Source organism: Papio anubis, unplaced genomic scaffold (genome assembly GCF_008728515.1).
Source record: "Papio anubis isolate 15944 unplaced genomic scaffold, Panubis1.0 scaffold218, whole genome shotgun sequence".
NCBI classification, from domain to species: Eukaryota; Metazoa; Chordata; class Mammalia; order Primates; family Cercopithecidae; genus Papio; species Papio anubis.
Window position 1 is genome coordinate 13,766 of NW_022162219.1, and position 12,681 is coordinate 26,446.

General features: G+C 37.8%; 1 long non-coding RNA gene across 3 annotated transcripts in view; it reads right to left on the reverse strand.

Annotated features, from left to right (window-relative positions):
• Nucleotides 1-772: 772 nt before the first annotated feature.
• Nucleotides 773-12,681, reverse strand: part of LOC116272830 — a 97,993-nt gene continuing 86,084 nt past the window's right edge. For all 3 annotated transcript variants that reach the window (XR_004181385.1, XR_004181386.1, XR_004181387.1), the window contains one exon: nucleotides 773-851. This is a non-coding gene — a long non-coding RNA (uncharacterized LOC116272830). The remainder of the gene's footprint in view (nucleotides 852-12,681) is intronic.

The window sequence follows — 12,681 nt, forward strand, 5'->3', positions numbered from 1 at the left end:
TCAATGCCAACCAATAATTTTTCTCTCTACCCAGGAATTGTCAGCATCTTGAAGTGATCGCCATAAAGAATTTTCTTATACTTTGTCATAAACTTGAATTCTGACTATGCCTCAATAATGGTTAATATTACAATATAAACCTAATACATAAATCAACATACCTTGCAATGTAAAAAAATGCTGACAAAATAAATATGTCATTTTCTTAAATAAATAAGTGCTTAAAGATTTAACATCAGCTTTTACAATCCATATTGACAAGCATTTTGGAGAGCCTGAGGCAACCCTCTTTATGGCTTTACTTTTTAAAGCACAGAAGTAGTAAAAAGCCTGTGACATTTAATTAGGTTTCTTTTCCATGGAATTACCACTGTAGACCTTTCAACATGGATGGTTAATCACTACCTCAGGCAGACATATTTTATTGCCCCAACTTTGAAATGAATTCTAATAAAGTTTCAGGAAGTAGCTTTGGAGAAATTTGAAAAAGTTGATGAAAGAGGAGAGGAGAAAGAACATTATGATAAATAATAGATCATTTTCATGCTCCCTTTTGACTGATTTACACGGTACTCGCTCTTTTATTTCTTCTTTCTTTATTGATTTACTTGACTGTATTAATCAAGGTTCTCCAGAAGAAAAGAACCAATAGGAGATGGTACAAATATAGATAGATAGATAGATACATACATACATACATAGACTCTATTATATATAAAAATCTTTTTCTATATTTTAATTATAATAACATATTAATACTAATTAGAGAGAGAAAGATTAACTATAAAGAACTTCTCACATGATCCTGGAGACTGAGAGGTCCCATAGTATGTCTTCTGGAAGATGAATACCTAGGAGGGATGATGGTGTAAGTTGAAGTCCAAGTATAGGAGAAAATGATGTCCAAGCTCAAAAACATTCAGTCAGAGACAGCAGATTCTCCCTTCCCTTGCCTTTTGTTTTACTCTCACCTCTACCGGATTGGATAAGGCCCATCCACATTGAGGAGAGCAATCTGCTGTACTCAGTATACTAATTCAAATGCAAGTCTCATCCAGAATCACCCTCACAGACATGCCCAGAACAACAGTCAAGTTGACACATGAAGTTAATTGTCACAATGACAGTAAGAAAACACTTAAATGTCTGCTAAAACAAACACAAAACATACTGGTAAAGAAAACAAAAAGATTCTATCATCCATGCAGATATTTTGTGTACCATAATACTAAACATAAGGATATTTGAATGTATTTTGTAAATTAACTAAATTTTCCCGCTGTTATTCATATTTTTGGTATGGCATAGCCAGATCATTTAACAATAACAAACATGAGAGAAAAAAAAATCACTATTATGTTAGCACTTGTGCATCACATATATTCAGAAATAGAGTCCAGCAGTCTGGATACAGAGTTTGCCAATATCTACCTCAGAGAAAACCTGCATCAGAATTGCCTAGATGCTTGTTAAAAGAGCAAGTTTCTGAACTCCAACTCAATCTACAGAAAAATGTCTAGAAAAGGGACATTAGAATCTACATTTTAACAACCTCTGCAGCATCAGCCTCCTCCAGCATTCTTCAGTTCCAGCATCTCCGCTCATAGACTTTTTCTTTGAAATAACTGGAGCCTCGAAATGAGAAGCGGTTAGAAAATAATTTGGGCTCTGTTTGTTTTTGTTCACTGACCCCACTACTTACAGTGATAGTGCTTTTCAAAGGGGTTTCAACTTCTACTTTTACCTACTCCAATCTAACCCAGAATATATACTATTTTCCCCATTGTGAATCAATACTTTATCTCATCAAGCACTAGTTTGCCCCGAAAGTGCAAAACCTTTACTCAAAATTCAATCATTTTCTTTCTCTGATTTTTTACCAGAGTGAAAAAATAAGTTATGACATAAAAGAGAAACACATTGTTTCAGTTTCTGGAAATGAGGATTGGGATTGCAAGTCACCCAAATCGAAAGAAGTTAAATAGTGTGAGATACTTGTCCTCATTAGAGGAAATAAATATGACTTTTTCTTGGTGTGCAAAGTGATATTCCATGAACCTCATTTTATAGTGCTCCCCATTGGGATACTGTCATTATAAACAGAATATTATTTAATCCTCATGAAAACACTATGAGATTAGTACTACTGTTGAATTCCCATTTTACAGATGAAGAAAACTGAAGCATAGAAAGCTAAGTGCCTGGCACAAAGTGACACAACCAATATGAGGTAGGGCCAGGACTGGACCCAGCACCCAAACAGAATGACAGAAACTCAAGTTTTTAACAAATCCAAACTGTAAAATTGGGGATAAATTAGCTTTTAGCAGTACTGGTCACTCAGAACTAGAGATGACTGTCTAAGATGACTTTAAGAGAGATTCTTACTCTCATCTTGAGCAATCATATGGGGAAGCAAGGCAAAAGATAGACAAGCTAGACTAAAAAGAACATTTTAAAGATTATTCAGAGGAAGAGGAGGGAGAAATAGGAGTTGCTCAGCATTTCCACTGAAATTCAAGTCACCAAAATTTCCCATTTTGCACTCTGTGCTGTTCTTGGAACAAAGCCTTGCAGATAATATTTTTTTAATGTATGGTTCAATGAATTACATTATTTGACAAGATGAAGGGTTTATTTTACCTTATATTATCTCCCTGCTATTGTTACAGTTCATCAATTATTGATCCCAATAATAATGTCACTAATTCTTATTCATTTGAATTATTAAATGCCTGAAAAAGAAAACATTCAAAGAAGGTGTGAAGGAAAGTAATAGTGAAACTGAGGAAATGGAAATATGGTTGGTAACAATGAAAAGCATGTAGAGAGGAGAGCATTAAAAAGCAAGTGTAACTATTTTGGCATTTAGGTTTAGGGGACGCAATGGTCAAGGATACCAAAAGTCTTGTAATGCATTGGCAGAGTCCGGTTTTACAGAATTCTCCTACTCAAAATGTCATAACCTGTCCAACTGAGAACTTCTGGCCCAGAATTACAGGACAAGGTATCGTAAGTTTTTCTAATTTCAGAAACTTATTCTCCATTGGGATGGGATTTGGTGGGGGATGGATTGGGAGTGGGAATTGCTTCTTTTTCTAGATCAAGAAGGTGTCTATTGTCTAGTTGAGTGAAGGATTTGTTTTCTGCTTTGGTTTTCCAGATCTGCTGCCTTTTGTCCCTTGAGCAAAACCCCACTACCATCGTCACAGATGCTGCAGGGCAGTGGCTAATAACTCTAATCAAATAATCAATTCTCCATTCTCTTCTTTATCAGCCTCAGAGCAACATTTGACACAATTGATCATGCCCTCCACTTGAAACACTTGTGTCACTTGACTTCTTGTTGCCACATTTTTCCAGTTATTTTTCTACCTCCCTGGATGTTGCTTCTCAGTCTATTTCATTGAATCCTCCTCCACTATCAACCTTCTAAATATTGAATTGCTCCAAGGTTTAGTCCAAGGGTCTCTTTGACATTTACCCTCTAGATCTCATCCAGTCTCCCAGCTGTCTATACATTAATGATTCCTAGAATTCATCTCTAGCCCAGTCTTCTCCCTGGGACTCTGGAAATACATGTTTAAATGCCTACTTGACATCAGAATTTAGATGTCTACTCTACTGGGCATCTCAAATTTAACATATGCAAAATAAAATTATTGGTTCCTGCCATCCTCAGAGCCCTTTCCATGACTATTCCTCATAAAGTCTTTACCAACTCAGTCAATGTCATCACTGCCCATGGGGTTGCCAAGGCTCAAAACCTGGACATCATCCTTTACTCTCTTCCTCCAACTTCATTGCACTGTGTCACACAAAGTCCTATATGGAAAAAGAATCCACAGTAAATGACCCAAAAGAAGAGTTGTGATGTAAAGAAATAGTAATAAAGGAGTTGGAAGAAGCAGCATAGAGATTAGAAACAAATAGGAAATTGCTAAAACTTTAGTGCTTGAGGGAGAAAGTGAGACAGCCTCACCAGAGCACAAGAGCTGCCCTTGGGTAGGGAGTGGTAGATTTACATAGTGGCTTACTTAGAGAAGATAGGTGGCTTATCTAGAAGAGATGCAGCCATTGTAGGATACACTGCCTGAAAAAGGAAGAAGAGAAAATAAATACTCTGGATTTTTTTTCTCCCCTTGCTCTCCAGTCTCCTGTTAGTTCTTCCCTTTGATATTTAGGTTTGGGGGACGCAGTGGTCAAGGATACCAAAAGTCTTGTAATGCATTGGCAGAGTCCAGTTTTACAGAATTCTCCTACTCAAAATGTCATAACCTGTCCAACTGGACATAACCTGTCCAAAGCTAGCTGGGGACCAGAGTGCAAGGAACCTTCGGGAATATATTTTCCAGGGGAAAAACTGGGAATGGATCCAAGAACAGTAAGCAAGTGACGACCACAAGCACTAATCATTCTTTGGCTTTATTTTTATATACAGATACTTGCTGTTGTTGTTGATGATGTTGGATATTTGTCTTCTCTATTAGGTAATGAGCTTCACTAAGAAGATGTGCTTTGACAATTTTGTTCTCTCCTATATGTCTGGTGCCTAAAACAGTGCCCGACACACTGCACCGTGAATAAAATAGTGAGGAGAAGGAGAAGGCGTAGATTTTAACTAAAAATATTTAGAACATATTCTTCTATCCAAAGTCTCAATGAGGGTGTTATTGCTTTTCAAAACCCCTTAATATCTTAAAATCATATGGTTATATCTTACCAAGAGAGGAGACTACACGTCTCTTGGAATGATGGATATTTAGAGAGTGGATACTAAGATTCAGGAGGGAGGGCTATAAATGATGCCATACCAGAGAGTAAAAAAAATGTAGACTCACAAGGAGTCAGTAGCTTACAAGGGCTATCATGATTTAAAGAACCAAAAGAGTTTCTAGCAGAACTGAAAGAATGTATTTTTCTAACACATTCTTTTTATTATTTATATGGCAATGTATAGCAAGAAAAAATTAGCTTAGACTGGAAAACTGTTTCTAAACGGTTTTATCAAGGTGATTCCATTATTTAGGGGAAGATAGGAAAAAAATAAACACTCAAATGAGAAATAAGACTCTGCTTTTATGAACAGAAATATACAACATAATATGGCTTCCCTCTGTGCTGTGTTTGTTCAAGTTACAGAGGGCTAACAGACACAGGTTTGAACTAAACTAATGAATTCTCCATCCTGTGGAGGTGTTTTGAGTAGCTCAATACGGCAATGGACACCTTGAGTAGGTGAAGCAAGAGGTAAACAGTGTCTCTTCTGCTGGTCCATTATATCATAAAGGGAATAAATGATAAAAACAAAACACCAAAATATTAGCTAATTAAGGAAGATGACATTATATCAATGTCTACAACCAGGAAAGTCCTAGAGGGGAAAGAAGTGCTTTACACATCCAATGAAGAGCAATGGTGGTAGTGCCAAGATCCTGATTATCTCCTACTAAACTCACTGCTTTTGGTCAGATTTTATAAACGTTAATCAGTTATTAATGACCTCCTAAAAACAGCTGAAAAGAAACACATTTATATAAATTTAATAGCAAGTTATTACAAATTCCTCCCCAAAACATTGAAGATATAAACTTTAGATACCGACCCTGACATTTCTCATGCCAAACCATAGCCAAGGGCTATGATGTATAATGTTGTAATGTCAAGAATTAGAAGAGAAGGTCAGAAGGGAGTGAGGAAGAAAGGAAAAAAGGAAGGATGGACTTTGTCAAGAAAATCTAAAAGAAGCCAAAAGAAAGAAAAAATAAGACCAGGTATGGTGGCTCATGCCTGTAATCCCAACATTTTGGAGGCCGAGGCAGAAGGAGCATCTGAGGCCAGAAGTTTGCAACCAGCCTGGGCAATATAGTGATACCCTGTCCCTACAAAAAAATAAAAATAAAAAAATTATCCAGGGTGTGGTAGTCCTAGCTACTCAAGAGGCCAAGAGAGAAGGACCACTTGAGCCAGGAAGTCAAGGATACAGTGAGCTATGATCACACCACTGCACTCCAGCCTGGGCAACAGAGCAAGACCCTGTCTCACAAAAAGGAAAAAAGAAAGACTGAAAGAAAGAAGAGAAAGACAAAAACAAAATTGGGAAGAGATAGAAGAATGAAATGGATTGCAGAAGGAAATCAGACCAATGAAGAAAGAAATGAATGAGATTGAGATGTCTGAGTTCTATCTGCAGTTGGTTGATAGTGTAGGATTTAGAGTGGGAGGAGAAAATGGCTAGCGTTGTTCTTCCACTGAAGTCTTTAAACACAGTGATTGTTGATGTGGCAGAGTGAGCTTGTCACTGACAATCCAGATGTTTCTAATCCAAAGAATGCCAGAAATGAATCGCGTGCCTCTGGTTTTATTTGTTTATTGTTTTCTGAGGTGATCATGGAATAGCCTGTCCTAAAGAAAAGATGTTACAAATATTTGGGATCAGAAAACCAGGTGCTATTCAGTTTGCTTTGTTCTACTTAGCTTCCAGGACTTAGTTTCAAACCGAATACATGCTTTGAGGGAAAGATAAAGAGGTAGCTGAAAAATAAATAAAAATTTGATTAACACAGAAGGAGAATAGCTCCTTGAAACGAAAAAGAGTATATAACTCCACGTCGCAACCAAGTTATAAGTGCCTGACTAAAATTTGGAATGAGTCTGTATGTCTCCACATGGCCTGTGTATGTGCATCCAAGCCTATGCAATACATGTCAACATGTGTCTGTGCAATTCGCTTGACCTCACCCTGACTTTTTAGCTACTCCTGTAGCCTCGCTGTCAAGATCTCAATAGGTCCCTCTACTCGAAGGAGTAGATCAGAGAAGTCAATACTAGGTAAGATCTTACAAACCGTTTAATGTAAAATTCCAGATACAAAAATTGAAGGTCAAAAAAGTTAAGTAACTGCTTCTTTCCCATTTGACCAGAAGGAAGTAGATCATTTTTTCTTGGAGGAGATACTGAGCCAGATCCTCCCATTACAATAGCTGTGTTTCCCATGTGGAGAGATGGCCCACTACTTATATTCTGAGGAATAGTGTGTATTTGTGGTTCTGATGTGATAAATGCAATGCCTGCCAGTGCTACAAGGCAGCCGACACCAGAACCTAGCAGGGTTAAGGTTTACGGAGTTCAGTTACTCATCTATATTGCCACTGTTAACCTCTTGGCCCAGTCAGTTCATTGTTAGTGCTTGTTTATTCATCTGTAAAAAAGCGGGGAGATAGTGTCACTGGCTCGTTTCAAGGAATCCAAGACATGAAATAATAAAGAACAAAAATGGCATAGTGATTGAGTTTGAACTATAAGCTATTGAATCATCATTAGACAATTGAGGGTAACAAAAATATTTGTCATATGCCTTATAGTAATTATTTTCTTAGCTAGTTTTAAAACCCTGACATCAAAATCAAAGAAAGTACTGCATCTTAATACTAGAAAAATTAAAATCTTCAAATTTTTATTCAATATTAATAATGTTTTGAGCATATAACTTTTGTCTCTACTTTAAATATATTAAGAAAATGTGCATTGCATTCTTAGTGGTTTATGATGATATCATGTGAGCAAAACCTTTCAATTTCTCCATTTTAGGTTAGCATTTGGTATTTATATACTAATCTACAACATATCATATGAAGAAAAGATTTAACCTAATATTTCTCAGAGATTGGAGAGCTGGCATGACTTTGCAGAATCTATAGTCTCTAGGTGTTTGATGTGTATTCTCTCTGGTATTTAAACTACCTCAAACTACAATAATAACTTTTATCTCAGGATTACAGCTCATTTCTAGATTTCTTTTGACCATCCTGACTAAAGTAGCATTAAGCCCATATATTAGTGTGAACAAATCTTTCAAAACATAATTTGTGGTTTTAATTTTAGTAAATATATATTATTACCCACTGTATACCTGGTAACCTGTTAAGTAGTTTGATATTTCATTTATGCAATATTCCTGAGAGGCTTTTTAAATGAGCAAACCATTATGTCTTTTCTATTTACATCATTATTATTATTTCATTATTCCATATTGTAATCTCTTCAGATGGATCATTAGCCACCTACAGTTTTACATTTACTCTCAAGGAAGAATCTTATTAAAATGAATATTTCATAATTGTAGTTAGTAGGAATGATATGGGCCCTAGGCAGCTGAATTTATAGTCAGGGCATAATTAGATACAACCAAAAGATTTGGTGACTTACATTTGTCATTTCTGCTAAAAACCATGACATTCCTTAAGAAAACATTGGTAGAAACCATGATGAAATCTCAATAAGATGCGTTAGTGAGAGGTGGTGACTTCCAACCCAGAATAGATTGACAAAGAGTGGCATGAGGGAAACTGACTTAGCTCTCAGGCTCCTTTGGGCATTATGTTCAGAAGGACCCCCACAATGGGGTAATATCATATTTATATCAGCTGATCCATTCACTAGAGTCCATTCATTGCAGAGGCCATGTGGAGCAGAATCAGCTGTCTCTGCTAGAGGCATTAGTCAATGCACATGATGCTTGAGTTGGAATCACGACTTTGAGTTCTAGGCAGGGAAAGGGAGACAAAATCCCAATTCATGGGCAAGAGCTGGAGGGTGAGGGGCAGACTGAGAATTGATTGATGGCCATTGGAGAGTTCAGTGCTCACCCCAATAGTAATAGTAACTGGACATTTGGAGCACCATGTTATAAGACCATGTTATAGATCCTAGTTTTCTTTTAGCTGAGTCCCTCTATAGACTCATCATGGAGGTTCTGGTGTGCCTTTTGGGGCTGTGGTTCCAATGACAACTCAGTTTTCACAGCCTTTGCAGTGTTTTTGGGTCTGCTTTGTGTGGGGGCTAATCAGAGGCCAATCCATAGCTTGGGCAGTATTCTATACTGTAACTCTTCTCAAACGTTTTACAGTGTGAATTCTAATCAATTTCATGTAAGGGTTACTAAGCATCGGCCCATATAAAGGTTTAAAGAAACCCTTTCTCCAGCTTCCTCCTCTCCAAAATCCTCCCCTTCTAACTAATTGGCAGAGGGAAAAACATAGCTTGAGGTGGAAGTAGGGGAGTCCAGGTTTCCCCTACAGTCTGCTGACACCATCCTGGCTACAGGGGATTCTGAAAGCTGTGTGCTCTCTTGCCATGGGTGGAATTAGAAGTCCAGGCTCCCTGCTCAACCTTCTCCAGCAGCAGAGGGGAATAGAGGCAGGCATGTTTTTTTTCATGGTGTTTGGCTGGAATAGGGTGACTATTGTCAAAAATATTGGTATCCTGCTGGACCAGCTATTTTCTGGTCCTTTGGTGATGGAGAGCAGACTTTTAATAGGACTTTTTGGCTGTGCCTTTTGGCATTTCTAAGTCATGGGCTTCTCCAGTACCAAGCCTAGGGGGTATGGAAGGCAAAAAGAAAACAAGGCATTCATCCCGTGCTGTTAAAATCCCTGGCTCCTTAGTCTCTCTACTCTCTTCATTCCTCCTTTCACAGTTTCTTCTTCTTGTCTCTTGTATTATGGCCAGGGTTTTATAATTATATTTAGTGGGAGATAGAGAATGAAATGAGTCTTTTCCATCTTGCACAAAACCAGAAGTCTCACACTATTTATTATAATGATTAACAAAGCCCATTCTACACAGTGGTTGTGCGTCTGGGACCCTGGACTAATGTAAAATAATACCAAGACCATTTGGCTGCAGAATCTCAGGAAATTTTACTGGCCTCATGAGGAGGCAGCCTTCTACTGAGAAAAGTTTTCTCTGTTCCAAGGTACAGTCGTTTCCAAAATCCCTTCCCACCAATTCCACTGGGCCACTAGAGACTTGTAGCTCCATCCAAGATTTAAAAACAGGTTCGTTTCAGACGGTGTTCTATGTGGAAAGAACAAAATGCAGGCATTCTGCTGATGTATATCATTTAAAATGGTCCTACTTTGAAAAACAAAGATGGGAGAAAGCATGTCAGGTTGACATTTCCTGTCTGTTTACTAAACTGACTTATGATTAAGTTTCTGCATGAGTAATAATTATATCTCAATAAACAACAATATAGTAAATTCAAAATAACTCTATAAGTGGTGTCCCAAAAAGTGAAGGTCTCACTTCTGTAAAGTTAGTGAAATGATGAGAGTGAGCCTTCTGTGGGAAACTGCCAATCCCCTTATATCCAAAATGTGCAAAATACAAAAATGTCACCGCAGGGATTTCACCATAACTACCACTTATCTAACACCGGTATTATGTCAAGATACACACTAAGGATTTTATCCTGGGTAGAAGATTTTGCTATTCACTTTCTATAAATGGAGAAATTGGGTTTTAGGGAAGCTAAGAAATCTGCCCACATCATGTAGTCTGAATATAGAGGTGCAAAAAGAGAAAATGAGAAGATCTAGATTCCAAACCCTTTTCTTTAATCAGTACTCTATCCTGCCCCACCCCTCAAAAGAACCAGAGTATATGGCTCATGGCCTAATACCAGGCTTCATCTCTTGAATGTGAGTAAAGTTTGCAATATGGCTCATGCTGAGTGAGACTGATCAGACAAGTGGAAATGATTCCAGCTTGGAGGGCAAGGAAAAGACTGAGGCTTGGCAGACTCTCTCTCTAGCAGCAGGAAAACATCCTTGAATAGTCTTCACTGTGTGCAATGACAGCTGTGAACTAGCCTAACTGAAACTTCACCACAGCTTGCTTTTTATTTTTTGATTTAACTAATATTCATTAAACTTTTAGTGTGTATAGGCACTCTTGGAATGGCTGGGACTCCACAGCTCTCATAGAGATCCAACCTGAATTGAATAAGACAGGGTACATTTGTGAGATCCTGGACTTCTGTGCAGTATTTCAACTTTATTTGGAATCTTCATTTCTTATTCTTGGCTTCTTTTCACACTGTGAAGCCAGGCACAGATTGACAGATAGGAGGAAAGTTGATGGACCCCCAGGGGCCCAACACACAACAAGCAACAAGCAATGGAGTCCAGCAAGCTGCTAGCTCAGTGGGGGACACAGTTGTCCTGGCAGGCTGTCTGATCATGGCCTCAGGAGGGGCTGGTGGCAAGCCGTAGGCCAACTGCTAGCAACAAGAATAAGTGTAGAAAGGAGCTCAGGTTGAGAGATGCAGTTGCAGAAATTGCTGTGCTTGGAAACAATTAGACAAGAGTTCAGTGACATGATCAAGGACTTTATCCCAGTATTTCCCAAGCCTTTACTGTGTGTGATGTGTCGATGTATTGTGCACATTGGGGATACAGTAATAACTAAATTTCCTCACCAATCAAGCTAATAGAAAATTTCCTTCCTTTGGGCTCCACTAGTTCCAAGTATTCATATAGAATTTATAATTTATCATAGTAGGCTACGTGTAACAAGTATTTGCATACTTTTCTTACACTTCAGAGCTAGTTTATTGAAAGCACAGGGAGTTTTCATTTCTCTTTGCTACTCCCAATATAGAACCAAGAATAATATTTAGTTCATAGTAACAATAAAGTTTGCTAAATTAAACTATAGACACAAACTTAGTCTAAGCCACCATTATCATCTACTAAGCCACTGCAAACCAGCTCTTGACTAGTCAGTCCCTGGACATCAATTAGTGGCCCATTTCAATTCATACTCTTTACTGCAGCCAGAATGGTATATAACAGGTAAAACCTACCATGTTTTTGCCTATATCCTTCAATGACTTTGACTTACAATAAAATTAAAACACCTTCACATGATCTACAAAGCCCAGTATTTTTCAAACAACTCATCATCTCCAGCCGCATTCTATGACTGTTTCCACATTGCTGTCAAAAGTCTATTCGTTCATTTATGCGTGTGTGTGTGTGTGTGATGGCTGCATTTTCTTCCTGGTTCTTCTACTTCGAATTCTCTATTTTACCGCCTTTTCACATCATTTCTTGTGCATGAAATAATTCTTCGCCATCTTCTCACCACTTCACGTCTTAACTCAAATGGCATTTCCATTGGCCTCCTCTAATGTAAACTATTTTCCTTGTTTTCTCACCATTGAACTCTAAGCCTTTTCTTCACAGCATTTAGAGCTTTTGTAATTTATACTTACTAAGGGTTTATGTATTTGATACCTCTCTAGCACATTAAACTTTGAAATGAAAACATTGCTAAATGTTTTCAAAGAATATTGAGTGAACGTATGAATGATATTCATTATCTCTTATTAAAAACTAATCATATTTTCATACTGAACCATTTACTAGAACCCAGAAATAATCCTCTTTACCTTCTGCAAAGTTTGTACACAATTGTAATGGTTTGCTCCTGTGCTATTTTGCACATAGGAGATAGTTTTACTACTATAATCCTCTTTCCAGGACATTCTAAGTCAGAGGTGGGCAAACTTTTTCTGTGAAGAGCCAGATACTAAATATTTTCAACTTCACTAGGCATATGGTCTATGTCACAACTGCTCAACTCTGCTATTGTAGGGGGAAAGCAGCCATAGGCAATAGGTAAATGAATGAGTGTGACCATGTTCCAATAAAATTTATTTCCAAAACAGTCCACAAGCTGGTTTTGGACCACCGACTCTAGTTTGCCAACCTCTGCACTAAATGCCTAGAGACACAGCTTTAGATAACACATCTATAATGCCTGGGTTATCCTAACTGGCACTGACTCTTCATCACTTTTATCCCTGCCTTCTATTCTCATGATAGCGACCAA